This window comes from Jaculus jaculus, chromosome 7 (assembly GCF_020740685.1).
Source record: "Jaculus jaculus isolate mJacJac1 chromosome 7, mJacJac1.mat.Y.cur, whole genome shotgun sequence".
Lineage (NCBI taxonomy): Eukaryota > Metazoa > Chordata > Mammalia > Rodentia > Dipodidae > Jaculus > Jaculus jaculus.
This window is the reverse complement of record NC_059108.1, coordinates 122,956,046-122,976,819: the sequence shown is the minus strand read 5'-3', so window position 1 is coordinate 122,976,819 and position 20,774 is coordinate 122,956,046. Positions and strand designations below refer to the sequence as shown.

The window sequence follows — 20,774 nt, the reverse complement described above, 5'->3', positions numbered from 1 at the left end:
AAAGTCAGCTTTATTTTCCAATTTAGGAAACAAGACTAAGATCCTTTGAATTTGTTGACTTCACAAAGAAGCCCTGAGTTTCACTACACATTGAAAACACAAGTTAACATAATTCAACCTATACAAAATTCCATTCATAACACTTACATTTCCCAGAAAGGACTCTAAAGCTACTGAACACACGTGGTCCGCCACCAGACAATATTTTCACATTTGATAAGTCTTGTTCTTAAAAATCCCCCTTAAAGTCGGGCATGGTGGCGCACGCCTTTAATCCCAACACTCAGGAGGCAGAGGTAGGAGGATCGCCGTGAGTTCCAAGCCACCCTGAGACTACATAGTGAATCCCAGGTCAGCCTGAGCTAGAGTGAGACCTTACCTTGAAAAACAAAACAAAACAGAAAAATCCCCTTTAATAAAATCTACTGTCTTGTTTAGAAACCTAAAGGAAAAAGTTAATGCATATTTTTCTCTTGGAAAATGGTAATGCACTCAACATGATCTTTTTTTGAAAGTCTGGGTGGAGTTTCCATCATGAGGAGCAACCACTGAGCATCCTGGCCACGTGCAGGAAACACTCCTTGTCCACCATTCAGCGCTTGGCGTGAACATGCACTTAGAAGGGCCATCTTGGTGTCCTGAAAGTCAGTTTTGATATGAACAAAAATGGAAATAATCTCCAATTTTTTTTTTTCTTGTGGCATTAGGGATTGAACCCAGAGCTTTTTGAATGCGAGGCAAGTGCATCCTTAGCCCTCCCGTTTTTATTATCCAGCTTTTCCACCACACCTCTGTCATTGTCTCTTGAATGGGCTACTGACACATTATAAATCTTGAACCAATGGCAGCTTAATTGAGGGCTAAGGGGGGAGAAGGATGGCCATGTCATGTTAAGAAATGAAGTGCCCTCTTAGCAGAGACAACCTGTTAGGTCCTTATGTGTAAAGGAGACTTGGGAGTCTCTAGTTACTCTGCGACGCTGACAGGGTATTATAGGATCCCCTCGGACCTGCTAATCTCATCCCCCTTATCTAGACTGCTCAGAATCACACCCGCTATATCTTCAGCGCAAACGCCTGGGACAGTCAAATAGCCTGCCCTTCTAAAAACTTAGCATGAATACAGAATTATGTTCATGTCTCTCTTCCTAATATGTGGTATGAGTTTTAGGCTTCAATAAAACTGGATTCATGGGCTGAAGAGATGGCTTAGTACTTAAGGTATTTGCTTGCAAAGCCAAAGGACCCAGGTTTGACTCTCCAGGACCCACATAAGCCAGATGCACAACATGGCACATGGGTCTGGAGTTCATTTGCAGTGGCTGAAGGTTTTAGTGTGCCCATTATCTCTCTCTCCCTCTCTCTCTATTTTTTTCTCTCCCTCATAAATCAAATTTAAAAATTAAAAACAAAACCCTGGAAGCTGGGTGTGATGGTGCATGCTTTAATCCCAGCACTCAGGAGGCAGAAGCAGGAGTATCGCTGTAAATTCAAGGCCACCCTGGGACTACATAGTCAATTCCAGGTCAGCCTGAGCTACAGCGAAATCCTACCTCGACACCCCCCACCAAAAAAAGAAAAAACTGGATTCAAATTCCAACTCTGACACTGTATACCTTGGGAAGGTGACTAAACACTAAACTGTTGAGTGCCGTGTATCCACGGGCAAAATGTTCTCATAGAATTGTTATGCAAATGTAAATCAATGCAAATTAGTAAATGAAGTGTCTGGTACTTAATAAATGCTTAATAAATAGAAATTATTGCTGTTACTACTTCCTTTAATCTCATTTTCAAGGACCAAGAATATTTATTTAAAGAGAGAGAGATACTCTGCCTAGGGCCCCTTGCCATTCATTGTAAATGAACTCCAGACATATGCGCCACCTTGTGTGTCTGGTTTTACATGGGCACTAGGGAATTGATCCTCAGCCATCAGGCTTTGCAAGAAAGCATCTTTAACCACTGAGTCATCTCCCCCATCCTGCTGCTTCCCTACTCCCTTTGAAATAATGATGTATGAGTTGATGAAGTATTGCCACATGCTTCAGATATTGGTTCCAATAATAGGACACTAATGACAATTTTCACATCAGAAAATATTTTTGCACTTATCATTACCAACAGTTTTAGTCCTTTGATTTAACTATAAAAAATTTGTATAAAAATCACAGTAAGAGCCTGGCGTGGTGGCGTACACCTTTAATCCCAGCCCTCGGAAGGCAGAGGTAGGAGGATCGCAGTGAGTTCAAGGCCACCCTGAGACTCCATAGTGAATTCCAGGTCAACCTGGGCTAGAGCGAGACCCTAAAAAGCAACAACAACAACAATAACAAAATCACAGTAAGAAAAATAGAGCAATCAGTTGAGGGCAAGTCATCAGACACTAACATTGTTCTGAAAATATGTTTTATCTACCAAGAGGGAAAAATAATAATGTAGGGGTTGGAGAAATGGCTCAGTGGTTAAGGTTCTTGCCTACAAAGCCTACTGAGTCAAGTTCAATTCCCCAGTACTCATGTAATGCCAGATGTAGAAGGTGGCACATGTGTCTGGAGTTCGTTTGCAGTGGCTAGAGGCCCTAGTGTGTCCATTCTCTCTGTATTGGCCTTTCTCTTTTTCTCTCTCCCTCAAATGAATAAATAAACAGTATTTTAAAAATAATGTATCCATTTCCAGTTTTTAAAAGTTTGTGGAGCCGGGTAGAGTGGCGCACACCTTTAATCCCAGTACTTGGGAGGCAGAGGTAGGAGGATCACTGTGAGTTTGAGGCCACCCTGAGACTCCATAGTGAATTCCAAGTCAGCCTGGGCTAGAGTGAGACCCTACCTTGAAAAAAAAGTTTGTGGATTCTGAGAGATGTAAACTTTGATATTTTTTTTTTTTTAATGGGATTCTTTTAGATGAGAATGACTAGAAGACTCCAGTAATGTAGCACCGTATGAGAAAAAAAGACTGAAGAGGGCTAGGTATGTCACCGCATGACTGGGGAACATTAAGAGGTAAAGGCACTGTATGCCTTCTCCAGGAATGTATACATTAAATGAGAAGGCCTCAGCCAAAATATTTGATCACTTTTTTTCTCAAGTTTGGTTTTGTAACAGAAACATACTAAGATGATGGTTCTACTGCACAGAACTAATGAAATGATACCCTGCAAAGCCTCAAACAAGCTACAGATTATTTCAAAACCATCTGTCCTGGGCTACGATGCAGCTCAGTAGCAGAGCACTTGCCTAGTCTGTGTGAGGATCTGGGTTTGATCACCAGCACAAAAAGGGCAAGAAAAATACCCACCCTCAGCAGGGCGAGGTGGTGCATGCCTTCAATTCCAACACTCGGGAGGCAGAGGTAGGAGGATCTCCGTGAGTTCAAGGCCACCCTGAGAATACATAGTGAATTCCAGGTTAGCCTGAGCTAGAGTGAAACTCTACCTTGAAAAACCAAAACAAACAAACAAAAACAAAACATCACCCTCATTTTCTGTTCCATTGGGTGAACGGATGGAGAAGAAAACATTTTCATTCTCCAGTAGCCAAAGAACACACGCATAAGTGCCGATTATCTTCGACCTTTTTTTATTAGGAGTCTTAAATCATGGAAGGGACCCACAGACCAAAACTCAGGGGCTTGCTAATCATATCATCTGACTGAGTGAGTGCTTTTTCTAAATCTGTATGCAGCAAAAAATTATAGACTGGAAACATTTCCAAAAGCATGGATTACAAATAATTGTCACTTTGGCAGAAGCCTCCAGATGTGTTTTCCTCTGAGGCAATCTGGAGACGTAAAAACTGTGTTCTTAAAATAACTTATGAAATAGTACCACACGTTACAAAGAGTCTTAATGCTATCTGGTTTCTGAAAAGAAAAGGAAAAAAAAAAACAAAACAACAAATAGTTCTGACATTTCAGAGGGCCTTCCCTAGACTTTGCTCCACTGGACCAACTGGGGCCTCTGATGCTGGGTACCGACTTTGTTCAAGAGCAATTTGTACAGTGGGTAAGACAAAGGCTTTGGCTTCAGACAGACTCATGCTCACATCCTGGGCTCTATCATCTCCCACCTATGGGACACTGGCAAGTAGTTTAACTTCTCTGGAGGTGACAGCACATAACCCACACGCACTTGACAGAGTCCTTAGCATGTACTGTACAGTAAATGTTACCCCATCCCTGCCATGAGTGACCCCTTGCTGATTTGTTCTTTGCTTGTTTAAAAGCCTGTGGTTCTCAGTATTATGTGAAAATGTGTCCAGATATACAAAAGGCTTTAAAAAGTAAAATAGTTGCTCATCTTAAAAAATTATAAACAGGAGTCCACTTCCCTTTAGCAAAGCATATTGTTCACTGTTGACAAAGAACAGATATTTTCTTTTTTTTTTTTTTTGAAATTTTATTTACTTATTTGAGAGCAACAGACACAGAGAGAAAGACAGATTGAGGGAGAGAGAGAGAATGGGCGCGCCAGGGCTTCCAGCCTCTGCAAACGAACTCCAGACGCGTGTGCCCCCTTGTGCATCTGGCTAACGTGGGACCTGGGGAACCGAGCCTTGAACCGGGGTCCTTAGGCTTCACAGGCAAGCGCTTAACCGCTAAGCCATCTCTCCAGCCCCAGATATTTTCTTTTTTATTTGATATTTTCTATTTATGTCTTTAAAAGCAATACAACTTTAATTGAAAGTGTATCTGCTGGTTTTGCCATTTCTCTAAAAGTATGGCTACCGAAAATATCCAACAATGGCCCAGCCACCATCAGCTAAAACTTCAAAGGCCAGAGTGGAACACTTGGAGAGAGGGAAAGATAGTTTTGAATGGTCATGATTACATCTGAGGCCAGGAAGAGACAGAATCCGGCTCAAAGTTCACTCAGTAGGAAGAAGAGAATCCTCCTGCTGGGGGACAGAAGCAGCTCTATAAATTGTGCAGAGTATTGTCTCAACTCAACTCTATGGAATGACAACTTACTCCTAAGGCTTCCTAGCACTGTCCTCTCGGCTGAAGGATGAGTAAAGAGGCAAAATTGTGTGCAAAGGGTCCCCTCATATGCTTCCCAAAGACTTCAGTCCCATAGCTAATTGCCTTTCCATACAAATGAGGGAAGATTTCTTTCTCCTTTCTGTCTTCCCTTCGTTTTTCCCTCCTTTCTTCCCTCCCTCCCTTCCTTCCTTCCTTCTTCCCTCCCTCCTTCCCTCCCTTTCTCCCTTCCTTCTTACCTCCCTTCCACCCTTTCTTCCTTCTTTCCTTCCTTCCTTCCTTCCTTCCTTCCTTCCTTCCTTCCTTCCTTCCTTCCTTCCTTCCTTCCTTCCTTCCTTCCTTCCTTTCTTTTGATTTTTCGGAGGTAGGGTCTCTCTCTAGTCCAGGCAGACCTGGAACTCACTCTGTAGTTTCAGGCTGGCCTTAAACTCACTGTGATCTTCCCACCTGCTGCCTCCTGAATTCTGGGATTGAAGGTGTGTACCACCACGCCTAGTGAACATTTCTTTCTTTAAGGACATGTCCCTGGGTTCTCATTCTTCCCTAACATTTTCTTGCTTCTATAAACTCATCTTTCAGTCTTTGTGTGTACCGTGGTGCCGAGCCATGCCTGAGGAAACAACTAGCATCTCCAGAAAAGAAGGAAATTCAAGCAGAAGCTCACCAACAATCCGACAGATCCCGTTGTCACAGAGACAAGTACTCGTGAGAGAGAAAACATGAACCAGGTAAACTGAAGTCCAGTGTTAAGGGAAATGTCTGGGAAATCAATGTAGTTTAGTTTAGAAGGCAAAGGGTCCTGGGAATGAAAAACCAACCAATGCACATATAAAAAGCCAAATATATATGGCCCATTTCCACTAAGTATTAAGTAGGCAGCTTAAGACAGCAAATGCTTTGAAACCAGAGAGTAGAAGCACCCAAAGGGGCCAGGGAATTAGGCCGTCGGAGCCGGCTGTCCACTAGGATATGTGTCCAGTGCTGACCACCTGTCTTCCGTTGGCCCATCTTTCTCCAACTATGCTATGGGTATACTTACTCCAACTTGCAACTTACTATTCCTAGTCCAGAGCACATTCTGCCTTAAAGGACCGCTGTACATGGCTAGTCTGCGTCACTCCACATGTATCTTGGTGGAGACCCTGATGAGTGCCCCCTGGGGCCAACCATGATCACAGAGTGGACAGGACAGAAAATGGGACAGCTCTGTCAGAAACAGGGGAGGGAACTGCCAGGCCCAAGGGCACCTTAGATGGCAGAAGCCCCTTGCACTTGCTTCTTAGAAGATAACGAAGAGGGAGTTTGTGGTCATCCAGGGAGAGAATAGGTTAGAACATGATATCTGGTCTCATTTGGCCAGTAGAAAAAGAAATAATAACTCAATTTTTTTTTGTTATTTTTCAAGGTAGGGTCTCACACTCTAGCCCAGACTGACCTGGAATTCACTACGGGGTCTCAGCGTGGCCTCGAACTCACAGCGCTCCTCCTACCTCTGCCTCTTGAGTGCTGGGATTAAAGGCATGTGCCACCACACCTGGCTATAACTCAATTTTTATTGTCATATTTTTAAAGAATCTGTGAATATGATAAATGACATCATTTAGCTTTCTGTAGGGGCATGTGAGAGTCAAAATTTGTAATCTCCATTTTCCATTGAGTGAAGCAGTCATCTGGCTGAAATCATCAGCTCTGCTAAGAGGAGGGACTTGTAGGCCTTCTTGCCTAGTCTCCTTCCACCAGCAAGAGGACAGGAGAGGAGAGGAGATATGATCTGTCAGCTCAGGCCCAGTAACGGGGGACTTCCCTATGCCTGGATGTGTTGATCCACAGATCAATCTATAAAAGTCATGAACACAGGAATCTAATGTCTAGACAGACACTAAACAATTGTCAAAAGCTAGGTGATAACAAGCCCAGGATTTTATGCTCATAAGCCAGGTAGGCAAACAGCTTCAGCTTCCAGGAAAGTCAAGCATATGTAAGTGGTGTCAATCTTCCTGGTGGGTGGAGTGGTCCCTGATAGGAGTGGCTTGTCATTTCTGAGGCTATAGGAAGCCGGGAAAGGAAGCTCAGCGTGGAACCCATGTCTATGTGCAGCAGATCTCAAAGAGGCTGGCTAGAGAACTCACGAGGCAACCTCGGGCATCTCAGCAACTTCTATGTCCAGAACGCTGCTTCCTCCTTTGCCTACTCCTTGGCGGAAATTGGCCACAACCTGACACACAGAATCAGAGAAGTTTCAAAATCACTTTAACTGGGCCAGTAGGGCTGGGTGCAGTGATTGTCCACTTCCAAGTATGTGTGTGTGTGTCTGTGTGTGTGTGTGTGTGTGTGTGTGTGTGTGTGTATCAGGGCCAGCTAGAGAAAGAGCTCTTGAGGAGAATGTGGGTGCTAACTACTCACCTCCAGCCTGGGCCCAAGCACAGTGCTTTCAAAATGATGAGGCACTGCCTTTGATGGGTTCTGAAGGCATACTCTTTCTTATTTTTGTACTGAGTGGCCTATCTGCTTCAGGCACCAGGGTTTTTTAAAACTTTTTAAATTATTTATTTATTTATTTGACACAGAGAGAGAGAATGGGCACCCCAGGGCCTCCAGCTCCTGCAAATGAACTATAGACACATGCGCCATCTGGCTAAAGTGGGTGCTAGGGAAATGAACCTGGGTCCTTTGACTTTGCAGGCAAATGCCTTAACCACTAAGCCATCCCTCCAGTCCTTGTTTTTTGGTTTTGTTTTGTTTTTAAATGTTATTTATGGTAACCTTTAAAGCATTGTCATTGCAGATATGATAGTGACCTGGCCTTTCTATCCAAACAAGGCCTTGAATAAGTCAGACATTATGAATTTTGATCCTAGCTCCGTTAAGGCTTACACAAGAATGCTTTGCTTTTAAGGAGACAGAGGCCGGAACTTTCCTGTGAGAAATCGTTCAGGTTCACCGAGTCCTTTCATCATTAAGGCTTGAGAGAAAGGCCCTGGAGTGGGTTTCAGCATGCTCTCCTTTCGCTTCCTAACCATGACAATGTGTGTCTCAACCCTCCGGCTGTCACAGATCCCCCTGTGAGAAGAAGACAGGAAAAAAGAGAGCAAGCAAGGAAAGCAGTAAGGGCAAGAGGCCAGGGAAAAGGACAAGCACAGGCTAGGGCCCACCAGGCAAGTCCAAAGGGCCATGTTCCCAGACCCAGGCTTCTCCCCGTCCCCCTCTTTTCCTGCCTACTTTCCAGCGTTGGAAAGAGATATTCAAGATTTGTTGTGAGGAAAAATTCCGACCAAATATTTGGGAATGTGAGCATCACAAAAACAAATCTGGTTTTACTATTCGCTGGCTTAGTTTTGCCAAAGCTCTGGAAAATTATAAATCATTCCATGATGAAAACAGACCTTTTATAAATAAATATATATATTTTTTTCTTTAAGCTCAGAGAATATCAATTGTCAGTTACAGAATAAAGAACTGATAAGGTTTTAGTATCTCAGTCTACTATGTCCATCTTGAAGGACTGCCTGCATGGCCATGGTTATCTGGGAAAATATGTAAAACTGTGGGGGATGTTCCTTTTTGAAATACGTGTCATAAAATCCCAAATTTCATTTTTGGCTTGAAGGAAACATGGGTGTGGGATTCCAGCAGCCTGTCTTTTATTTTTTGGCTCTGATAGTAATCGGCCGTGCAATTCTGGGGAAGGTGCCTAACCCCTCTGCACCTTCAAGTGTTGAGTCCACAGAAGCTACGAAGGGAAAGAATGCCTTCTGTCTGTGGGTGGGGTGAGCCGAGAAGAAAGAAATGCTTCCGATGTTTCCGTTCACGTTTGTGCTAGCATTGTATTCAAAATTCCACAGCTGTCACCATCTCCACCCTTGCAAAAGCCTTCCTGCTCAGAGTGGGGCCTGGCCAGTGGCTCAGGTAGAGGGAGGGGGGAGGGAGGGAGGGAGGGAGAGACAACTTGACCTTGCTTGTGTTCATGGTGAGAATACTTTCACTCTTCACATGCCTCTCACAAGTACCCTGGGGGGTGGGGGGATCTCTCTAGGGGACGGCACTGTGCAGCGCACACCAAGGCTGGAGAAATGTCCTTCTAGGCAGCAGAGTCCCTGGAGATGAGGTGGGCTCTGTCAGATGCCCAGAGAGGTGAGTCTTCTGAGCCAGACACATTGTCACAATCAATAGGGTTGCTAAGCGTACTTCCCCCTCATTGCAGCGACTGCCTCTGCCACTGGGTTCGGAGGAAGTGGCCTCAGGAAGGGACAGTGCCTGTGTTTGTACCTGCGCAGCAGCAGATAGGGAGGCCTTCTCTTTGGCCCACGTCCCCTGGGGGTGCACACCCCAGGGGAAACGTGTGACACACAGAGCTCTTGTTCCCCTGGCTCCTGTGGGCTGAGGTTAGTTCTCCGGGTCAACAGGGCTGACAGTGGAGATCACAAGCTGAAAACCAGTGTGCTGTTTCTACCTTCAGCCTGACCTGGCCCTTGGTGGCATCATGACAATGATCTTTGGGCCCAGTGCAGGCAATGGCACACTCCACTGGCTCGCTGTGCCAGGACCACCACCATGGTTTCCAAAGGTGCGTTCACCAAATGTGTGCAATTTTGCAGTTAGCATGGGGCCAGAAGTCTGGCGGGCCGGAGCGTGGCAAAGAACAAGGCCAATTGTCAGATGACTCTGAGGTTCACATGGACATGCAAGAAACTTTCCTACCAGCTGTGTGTTCACTGGCTGTGGCCAAGTCACTTCAGCGTGAAGTTTGTTTGGTTGTTTTCACCCATTTCCTTGCCCCTGCCCACCGAGTGCCCCAGAGAGGCGGAGGAGGTGAATTTCCAGCGGCCCCTGAGTTTCTGCTGACCTTTTCAGGTGCTCTGGTTACAGGGTGGTGCTTTCTATTCACGTGTTTGCCTTGGTGCCGGAGAGTCCCCTCTCTTTGATTTGCAAGCGGGGTTAGAAAGACACAGCTTTGCCCCATCAGAGATGGATGGGATTAACTGACTTCCCCTCCTCAGATTCATCTGGGACCAAGAAAACAGTTCTGTTGAGTCATTTGCTCCCCGTGGGGTCTGAAAATACATCTCTTGGGGGAATCCAACTTGACTGACACCAACTTTGATCCCCTCAGCCCCAGCTACACTTACAGTAGCTTGTAGTAGACGGAAGCCAGAGCCCTGAGAAACCTCCTGTGACCGATGAGCCAATGCTTGTCTTTGAACCTCTATGTCATGCATGGAAATGGCATAACATCCTTGCTACCACAGGCTCACCAAACTCACTGACCGGACAGATACAATTCTATTTATAGAGTGAAGCTATGGCATAAGATAGGAGCAACGGCTGTCTGCTCAAAAGGAGGCCGAAAGATCTGCCTAGGAACAAATTCTCAAATCTGCAGCCTTATCAGATATGCCCTTAGACAAAAATTATTTATTTGATGTCCTCAAAAATGACCTATTATGTAAGGTGTTATTTTTTTAAATAGGAGTATAATGTCATGCTTCTGTGTCCATAGTTAAATAAATGACATCAATATAGACAAATAATACCAACCTATAATTAAACACACTTAACACAGGAGAGATAAAAGAAGAATAGCCCCAGAACAAATACACTAAATGGCCAAATATTTACCTGGTGAATAGGCATAAGCTTCAATGCCAGATAACAAACAGGTTTTTAATCTCTGATACTCCGCTGACTTGGAAGCAGCTATATGGGGGAGATGTAGACCTGTGGATAGGCCCAACAGGAGACGGGAGGCAGTGTGAGGGTTAGAGCGGCTTCGGGGGACGGTGGGCGCAGATGCTGCCCACTGGCTAAGCTTGCCTGATAGACCTGCACAGGGCACCTAGGTCCCGCATTTTTGCCGCCCTCGTTTTCAGGTGGTTACTTGTCACCTCTCATCCGACATTATCAAGAACCAACCGCATCCCTTTCTGAGTTTGTTCCTAGCTGGTGTTCCTCACCAGCGCAGGAGGAAAGAGGAGACCTGAACGAAGCAGCCACCACTGTGAGGAGTCCAGGCCCTGGACTCAAACACCCCGGGCTCGCATCTCAGCTTCACCACATCACTTGTGGAACACCTAGTCTACGCCTACTCAGGGACACTATTCCGTGCCTCAGTTCCCCCAACTGCATAATTGATATAGAAATCATACCTATCGTGCAGATTAATGACAGTACACAAAGCACTGAGAGAGTGCCTGACACTTAATAGGTACCAACAAATTTTACCACTGCTGTGACATTCTCATCCTACATGTTCCTATCTCATGGCTTAATTCCTCTGGTTCTTGTTCCCATCCCAAATGCCCTAGTCAGAAATATCCCCCATGACTCAAGTTTCCAAATTTGACAACAGGTTCAAATTCCATCACTTAAACTTTTTTCCTAATTATTCTAGCCCCAACTTTAATTTCTTTGTACAACTTCTTCAGCATCAGAACCAAATAATTTATATGAATTTTCCTTTTGTGTGTATATGTGTTGCATGTGTTTATGTATGTATAAGTGTGGGCATACATGTGCCTGAATTTTTTTTCTGTGTTGTGCGTTATTTTTCTCTTCCCACTTGCAGTGTGGACTTCATGAGATTTTACATACTAACGTGTCTTTGACCCCATTCTAAGGAAAGGGAAAAGAAGGGGAACTAGTTTTTTGTTTGTTTGTTTGTTCAAGGCTGGCCTTGAACTCTTACCTCTCAGCCTTCCAAGTACTAAGACATTTGCTGGTATTAAACTGTTTAGTGCAAAAATCACATATGAAAAAAAAAACTGTTTAAGACGTTTAGGCATAAAATAAAACTTTCGGTAGGAAGAAGAAACCAGTCAACTGTTAGAATTCTGCTTGGTAGAGCTGGAAACTTTGAGTTTTCAGGCTGGGGAGGAATCATGCTCCGATAGGTACGGCGAGGGACAGGACAAAGATTCCTGGATTCTATTTCTGTCTTGGCCACTAACCACTCTGCTGATATTTTCACTTCTGCTAAGATGTGATGACAGGAGTTTCAGGAGAAGAGCTGCCACATATGAGTAGAATCAGAGCAGGCAGTTAGTGGGTTAAATGTGGCTCAGCCGCAGACAACGCTGGGCTCTGGAATGGGAGTTCACAGCTGGGACAAATTCCATTTGGGCATTTGTCATTCCAGCTTCACGTTGACCCGTACAGAGTAGCAGTGGTTATGGAGCAGTCATTAAGGCTCAACGGTATCTTATATTTGAAAACATCTCGTAAGGAGGCCAGGTGTGGTGGCTCACGCCTTTGTTCCCAGCACTCAGAAGGCAGAGGTAGGAGGATCACCGTGAGTTCGAGGCCACCCTGAGACTATAGAGGGAATCCCAGGTCGGCCTGAGCTAGAGTGAGACCCTACCTTGAAAAACAAACAAGCAAACAAACCATCTTGTAAGGGCCATCTGTAGTTTCCTTGGGGTCTCTTTGAGCCATTTAGATTTGTTCTTGTTTTTCTACTCCAAGTGACATGTGTGTATTTCAGACTGGTTATTCTATGTGTAGTGTTTATGTATAGCAGAATGTAAAGAAAAAACTAATTAGCATGTTCGAACATGCACTCATGAAATCATGAAGTATAATAGTGCCTCTGCATCCTGATGGAGAACTTGGCCTTGTGGTGAAGACAAGGCTTGGAGGGAGGTGGTAGGTCAGAGGTTTGTCCTTGGTCTTTGGAGGCATTTAACCAGGAGGCCTGGCCTCAGAAGACCGACAAAGGAGGCTTATAGCTGTTTTTCTCTGACTTACCATGATCCTTTTGATTAAAAAAAAAGGGGGGGGGGGACAGAAAACCTGTGGGCAGTGGCTATCCCTTTCCACAGAGCTGAAGCTCTATGGAATTCCGAATCCTGGAGTTGCAGCAAGTCTTGTGTTTGCCTTTCTAGAAGGAACCACTGCTGAGGATAGATGTTTTGTTTCTTTGGATTGGGGGGGGGGGTGGAATTTGAGCAAGTGAGCTCTTTTCCTGGTTTCTTTCTTTTTTTTTTTTTTTTAATTTGATTTGATTTTTAGAGACACACACAGAGAGACAGAGAGAGAGAAAAGAATGAATTGGTGAACCAGGGCCTCAGCCACTGCAGTCCAGATGCTTGTGCCATCTAGTGGGCATGTGAAACCTTGCGCTTGTCTCACCTTTGTGTGTCTGGCTTACGTGGGATCTGGAGAGTCAAACATGGGTCCTCAGGCTTCTCAGGCAAGTGCCTTAACCGCTAAGCCATCTCTCCAGCCCTCTTTTCCTTGCTTCTGACACCGCAGTGCTCTCTTCACAGACTCCTGCCCTTCCTAGGACTACACCGAAATGACTGAATCAGCCTGTAGCTCCAGTGAATCCAGGCAAGTAAATAAGTCAATTCCCTTTAAGTTGCGGTCTCAACTCCTTGTTGGCTTATTGCAAAATTAGAGGGCACACAGAGCAGCCTATCAATCAGTAACCAGCAGAGGAATGAGCTCTTTGTGGAGTGAGCTGAGAGCAGGAAAGACGATGAGAAAATGAAAAGAAACCTCATGAAATGGTCATTTGTTAGAAGAACAGAGGGAGAAAAAAAAAAAATCCCCATTTCACATGCAACATGATTTAGGAAAGTCTTATTAAAGGTTTCCCATCTCACCAGGGGAGCAAGCGCAGGAACGCAAACAGAAATCCCTCAAACGGTCTGCCATTTATTAGTGCTGGGTTCTTGTGGGTTTCACTGACTCCATAGACACAGCAGAGAGCGTGGTGCCAAGGGGTTAGAGCAGTGACTCAGCAGGCCCGAGACCAGGGGAAGGAGAAGAGAAGCCGCTATTGTTTATTAAAAATCCAACAAACATCACTGGCTCCTGAAGCCCTCTACGCAAAGCTGACCTTCCCTTGACACTCCTTTATTCAAAGTTAAAAGTTCCCAAGACAGCACCTTACTTTGGATTTCTAACATTGCTATTTGATGAGGATGAAAACTGAAGAGGCGAGGGGAAGAAAACCCAATATTGACTCAGTGCCAATCACCATGCTCAGTGCCTTGTTTAAATAGCCTTCTTTAAGAGACTTGGGGTGTATGTGTAGCTCAGAGGTAAAGTACTTGCCTAGCATACATGAGGCCCTAGGTTCAAAGGCTAGCACTGCAATAAATAAAGACACAAACAACCTCCTTTAATATTCAAAATATCCTTACTTTGTAGGTGGCATTCCTCCATCTTAAGAATACAGACACAGGGAAGGGGAGATGGCTCAGTGGTTAAAGTGCTTAATGAGTTTGGATCCCCAGAATCCACATAAAGCCAGATACATCTGTAATCCCAGCACTCCTATGGTGAGAGGAGAAGCAGAGACCAGAGAATCCCAGAAGCCTATAGGGAGCCAACCTGTTGTTTACAGTGATGAACAACCAGAGACCCCACTTCAAACAAGAGGGAAGGCTTGGACTGACCCCCGGGGTTGACCTCTAATCTCTCCATGATGCTATGGCATGCATGCTCTTGTCACACACACACAAAGAAGCATTTTATTAAAAGGAATAAAGTTATCAAGCGACTAGCTGAGCTTTCAGCAAGAAGCACTATCATATGGCTATAAAACCATCTCTCTTGGGCTGGGAAGGTGGCTCAGTAGTCAAAGGCACTTGCCTGCCAAGCCTGATGGCCTGGGTTCAATTCCCCACTACCCATACAAAGCCAGATGCGCAAAGTGGCAAATATGTTTGGGGTTCATTAGCAGTGGCAAGAGACCCTGGTGCACCCATATTCAGTTACTTTTTCTCTGTCTCCCAAATAATTTTTTAAAAAAATTTTATTTTTGAATGACCTTTAAAAACCACCTTTCTCAAGCTGACAGCCCACGTATAAGTATGGTATGAGGAAACCTATTGTGGAAATCAAAATCCTGAAGAAGAAGTGAAATAGGTAGTGTGGGAAATAATATACTGGTAACTTGATCAGTACTAAGTCTACCGTAAGTTTCTTTTCTAGGATAACCCATTCTAGAAGAGAAGAAAGCAAAGTGCTAAGAGGCAGAGGAAGCTATTTGCACTGGTAGTCAGAAAAGCCAATAGAACACAGTGTGGTTCTTTTTTTAATCTATGAGACGTAGCCTTGTAAATAATGTAGTCATAGGGACGAATTCTTTCGCTTACTTTAGAAAAATGAAAGTATTATTTTATTATTTTTTTTAAGAGAGACACAGAGGGAAGAACACACCAGGACCTCCAGTACTATTTTTTTAAATATTTTTAAATATGTTATTTATTTATTTGAGAGAAGGAAAGAGACAGAGTGAGAGAGAGATTGCATGGGCACACCAGGGCTTCCAACCACTGCAGATGAACTCCAGTCGCATGTGCCCCTTTGAACACATGGGTTACGAGGGTCCTGGGGAATCAAACCTAAATCCTTTGGCTTTGTAGGCAAATGCCTTAACTGCTAAGCCATCTGTCCAGCCCCTAAAATATTTTTTGAAAGATAGGTAGAGATAGAGAGAGGGAGAAAGAGAGAGAGAGAGTAAGAGGGAAATGTTCATGCCAAGGTCACCTGCCACCACAGATAAACTCTAGATGCATGCACCACTTTGTGCATCTAGCTTTATGTGGGTACTGGGGAATCAAACCCAGGTTGGCAAGCAAGTACCTTTAACCTCTAAGCTATATCTCCATCCCTAAGTACTATTTTTAAATGCATAATACATGTGAATGTCTGAACCTTCTGGATGCCAGCAATAATGTAGACATTACATTATTTTAGACATTAGGGAGAAACCATAACTTCCATAAAGTTTACAGCGTATTAACAGACCCAAGTCCAGGTCTGACTCTATATCCCATGGTCCTGAAGAGGAGTCCACATTCCAGAGATAGGTGAGTGATGATAAAAGAAAAACTGCCACGGGCTTCAATGTCTTTGAGATAAAACAGGGCCGCCTGTGAACTGTGGTGTCCTATGACTGCATGTCTGTGCTTCACTGTTTTCTCAACATAGATCCTAGCTCTGAACGACGTTAGAACCTGCACCGTCACCGAGGTAGTCCTCGATTGCCAAGGTAAGGCTTGTCCATCATAGTTTGTCAGAAGTTGCCCCCTTCTGACTCTGTCAGAGTTGCCAAGAAAGGACAGGAGAGGCAAGAAGTGAGAGAAAGCCAGTCTGGGACCAGGTAGGCCCAGGCAAGATTGTAAGGAGGTGAAGGAATAGTTTATATTTGAGGTTTCTCTCCCCAGCACCACTGCGTTCTCTCTGCCCTCATCCATGGATGTTGTATGCCCATCCTTCCAAGGGCATCAAAGCAGGACCTCTGCCAGGCCTGCTTTCTTCACAGGCACTGCTTTCAAGGGCTTTGAGAGCCCATGACCCAACAGCCATGTGTCACCCACCATGACTCAGGAATCTATAGTTCCTTCTATTTGATGAACTAGGTCTTTAATGAGTTTTAATGTGACTTTGGCTGTGACCAGAGAGGACCTCTAACTAATAAGCCATTGCTCTAAAGCAGGGACTCTGAAGTGGCGACATGGGTCTTGAAGCAAGCTTGTCTGACTCTCAGATCCATATTATTTCCCTTAAACATTCTTTTCTCCCCTTTTATGAAGTTTAAGATTTGTCTGTGTACTTGATGAAAGACCCCTAAAGATATGTAGGCAAAAATGAAATTACTCAAGTAATTATTTTCATTATTAAAATTCAAAATATTGCGAAATATTTATTCACTGCTAATTATGGTTAAGATGAAGCAAAGCCTATTACTTTCCATTAAAAAACTAAAGTAGGGGGCTGGAGACATGGTTTAGTGGTTGAGCGCTTGCCTGTGAAGCCTAAGGACCCCAGTTCGAGGCTCGGTTCCCCAGGACCCACGTTAGCCAGATGCACAAGGGGGCGCACGCGTCTGGAGTTCGTTTGCAGAGGCTGGAAGCCCTGGTGCGCCCATTCTCTCTCTCTCTCTCTCTGCTTCTTTGTCTGTCGCTCTCAAATAAATAAATAAAAATGACAACAACAACAACAAAAATTTTTTTTAAAAAATAAATAAATAAACTAAAGTAGGGCTGGAGAGATGGCTTAGTAGTTAAGGCACTTGCCTGCAAAGCCAAAGGACCCAAGTTCAATTCCCTAGGACCCACATAAGCCAGATGCACAAGGTGACACATGCATCTGGAGTTCATTTGCAATGGCTGAAGACCTTAGTGCACCAATTCTCTATCTATCTATCTATCTATCTATCTATCTATCTATCTATCTATCTATCTATCATCTATCATCTATCTGTCTAGCCACTTCTTTCTGTCTCACTCTCAAATAAATTAAAAAAAAAAAAACAAAAAAAAACCTAAAGTAACTGAAAAGGGGCAAATAATGCCTGTCACAGAAGAGGTGTCAAGAGAGCTGTGGGAGCACAGGGGTGGCAAGGGATGATTCCTTGCTGCAGATTCAGGGATGGTGTCATTGAACCTGGGATTTGGAAGGAACTTAGTTATGTGGAAGGTCATTCCAAGTAGCAGAACCCCTCTTGTTGTAAGAATCTGGAAGCTGGGTGTACTGGTGCACACCTTTACTCCCAGCACTCAGGAGTGGGCTAGAGAGAGACCCTACCTCAAAAAAAAAAAAAAAATCAAGACACACACACAAAGAACCTGGCACTGTAAGTTTGCAATGTTAGGGCTTATATCTCAATGGCAGAGCTTGCCTAGTATAAACAAGACCCAAAGGTCTATCCCTAGTTCCACAAAATGACAAAACAAAAACAAATGAGAAGTTCAATTTTCAGAGTATTGTAGAGGCAGTCCTGAAACTCGGGAATACTAAAAGTCATGGATAAAGTGTTCTCTCTGTTGCATTCTATAGTTACAGAACAGATATGTATATCAGAAATATGTGTGTATTTAAAAGGATTTCTCTTGGGGCTGGAGAGATGGCTTAGTGGTTAAGGTGTTTGCCTGTGAGGCTTAAGGACCCATGTTTGACTCCCTAGGTCCCACATTAGGCAGATGCACAAAGTGACCCAAGTGTGCAAGGTCACACATGAGCACAAGATGGCACACATGTTTGGAGTTTGATTGCAGTGGCTAGAGGCCCTGGTGCACCAATTCTCCTCTCTCTCTCTCTCATTAAAAACATTACAAAAAAAGAAGGAGCCCTCTTGAAAAGCAAGGTAACAGGCCCCCAGCTGAGAAACACAAGGACTTCCCTTCACCAGTTTCTCAGGTCTAGTGGCCCAGCCTTCTGGGAAGAGAAACAATGTGCTTCCATAGTACCCTCCTGCCACAGAAGGCAGTTCTTTCAGGACGTGTTCTTGATTAAAAAAAAAAAAAAAAAGAAAAAAAGAAGTGAGGTGAGATTTGAGTGTGTTTGTGTGTGTGCAAAGACAGCTAAGTTTCAAGTTGTATTGAGAAATTAATTTTATTTTATTTTTATTTATTTATTTGAGAGAGAGAGAGGGAGAGAGAGAAAGATGCAGGCAGAGAGAGAGAGAGAAAATGGGCGCGCCAGGGCTTCCAGCCACTGCAAATGAACTCCAGTTGCATGCGCTTCCTTGTGCATCTGGCTTACATGGGTCCTGGGGAATTGAACCGAGGTCCTTTGGCTTTGCAGATAAATGCCTTAATTGCTAAGCCATCTCTCCAGCCCATAGAAACTAATTTTGCTAAGATATATCAAAGAGGCCCCATTACAGGGGGGAGGGGAAAAGCCCTAATTCATATGCAATGGGGCTTAAGGGGAAAATAAATCTTTCTTTAGCAAAGAGCAAAAACTAACATACAACAACCTAAACATCCTCATATGGCTGTGTGTGCAACACTGAATCCTCCCCCCATCCCCTCACCATCAGGAGGAACTCATTAGACTGCATTCCCCACCCTGAAGAAGAGGCATCAAAGGCAAGACAGAATCCCTTTATTATTCCCCTATGTGAAAATCTGCTGCTGTTTTTTCCCCAGTTACTTCTCAATATAACTGACAAGAAACCTTTCCACTTCTCTGTTTATATTTTTGAAGCTAATAGCAAAATTCAAGTAGAGATCCAAGTAAAACTCTTAATCACTGCAACTATAAAGATGTTACTTTCATAGGAATGTAGTTATTTGATGGGACACTGCAAGGGGAGGGGCCACACAGAAGCCCTTGACACTAACACAGATGTGGACACAGCCAAGTAAGTTACAGTGAGCCATCAGCGCTGGTGAGATCAGGCAGCTACACAAAGACTGAATATGAGTGCTATCAAATGAGAGACCTCGACCATGATCGTGAATGGATACTAGAACCATCTGCTGAAAAGATGACTGAGAACTTGGTCATGGAGAGATTGGGCTATCACAATGGAAACTCACTGATCAATCACTCACCGTTCAGTCCCAAGTTCAATGACACCATCCCTGAATCTGCTCACGGAAGTACAGTAAAAACTATTGCAAAGTAGGGGGACGTAGCGCCAACCGAAGAATGTTTTTGCCCTAAAATATAACTAAATAGCAACCTATTAAACCCCTAACTGTAACTACTGGCATGGGGAATATGATATCCATATATATATATATATATATATATATATATATATATATACACACACACACATACATACACACACACACACACACACACATATATGTTAGTTAGCTAGGCATGGTGGAACACACCTTTAATCCCAGTACTCTGGAGGCAGAGGTAGGAGGATTGCCTGAGTTCGAGGCCACCCTTGAGACTACAGAGTGAATTCTAGGTCAGCCTGGGCTGGAGTGAGACCCTACCTTGAAAAACCAAGGAAAAAAAAAAGGAAGGAAAAAGAAATTAAAGGAAATGGTGAGGAATCCAGCATCCAAATCTAGAATTTGAGACACGTTATACCCAACTTTGGCAAAACCTCAAAATCATAAATAAAGTAATGGCTGAAGAAGTGCTACAGAGTAAAAGGAAGGGAATATCACAACCACATGCAATTCACGTGCCTTATTTAGACTCTGCTCAAGGGAGTCAGTTGTAACAAACATCTTCGAGGCACTCAGGAAAGTGGGGGGATGGGCTGAGTATTAGACAGTACTGACACTGCTGCTCACTTGTTAGAGGCAGTGATGTAATAGCAGCTATGGTTTCAATGTCCTTAAAGGGTTGGTAGAGAATGGGTGTTCCAGACAGAAATCTAAAAACAAAAAAGGAAGGGAGACGTAAGCGTGGCACATTTTGTAGTTGTACTGTGAATTCTTCCATTGCACAGTAATGTAAATGCCAAAGATGGTTCTAATTAAACGTTATGATAAGCATACTGGAAAAAAATGGAGGGGAGAAGGAAGCTGAATGCGATAAAAGCCCAAGTGAGCCAGGCAGGGTTGTGCACACCTTCAATCCCAGCACTCGGGAGGCAGAGGTAGGAGGAGTATCATGAGTTCAAGGCCAGCCTGAGACTACGTAGTGAATTCCAGGTCAGCTTGGGCTAGAGTGAGACCCTACCTAGCAAAAGCAAGAACAAGCAAACAACAACAACGAAGAAAAGGAAGCCCAAGTGCTCAATGGTCATTATCCACAGAAAACATGGGAGAATGTCTAATACGGGAAGATTCAGAGCCGCGGTGTAAGCATGTCAATGAAACTCCGAATCCACCTCAGAGGAGGTGAAAATGGCTGCTTGCAGAGAACAAGAAGGAGGGGAAGCGGCAGAATTGGGGCAGAGAACTTTGTTTTCAGATTAAAATAATACTGTGTTAGGTTTATGAAATGATATCCATGTTTCAGATTGATGAAAATGAAAAATAATATGTAAGATGTGGGGAAGTTGTCAGCCAAATAATTACATGTAAAGGACAGCCAAAGACATAAATGATGGTGATGCTGGTTCCAAATCTTACCCAGGCTGCCAGG

The 20,774-nt window shown here is 44.0% G+C and overlaps 1 protein-coding gene across 3 annotated transcripts in view; it reads right to left on the bottom strand.

The window, feature by feature from the left end:
• Nucleotides 1–20,774, bottom strand: part of Rad51b (RAD51 paralog B) — a 631,041-nt gene that overhangs the window by 181,014 nt on the left and 429,253 nt on the right. The window lies entirely within an intron of this gene.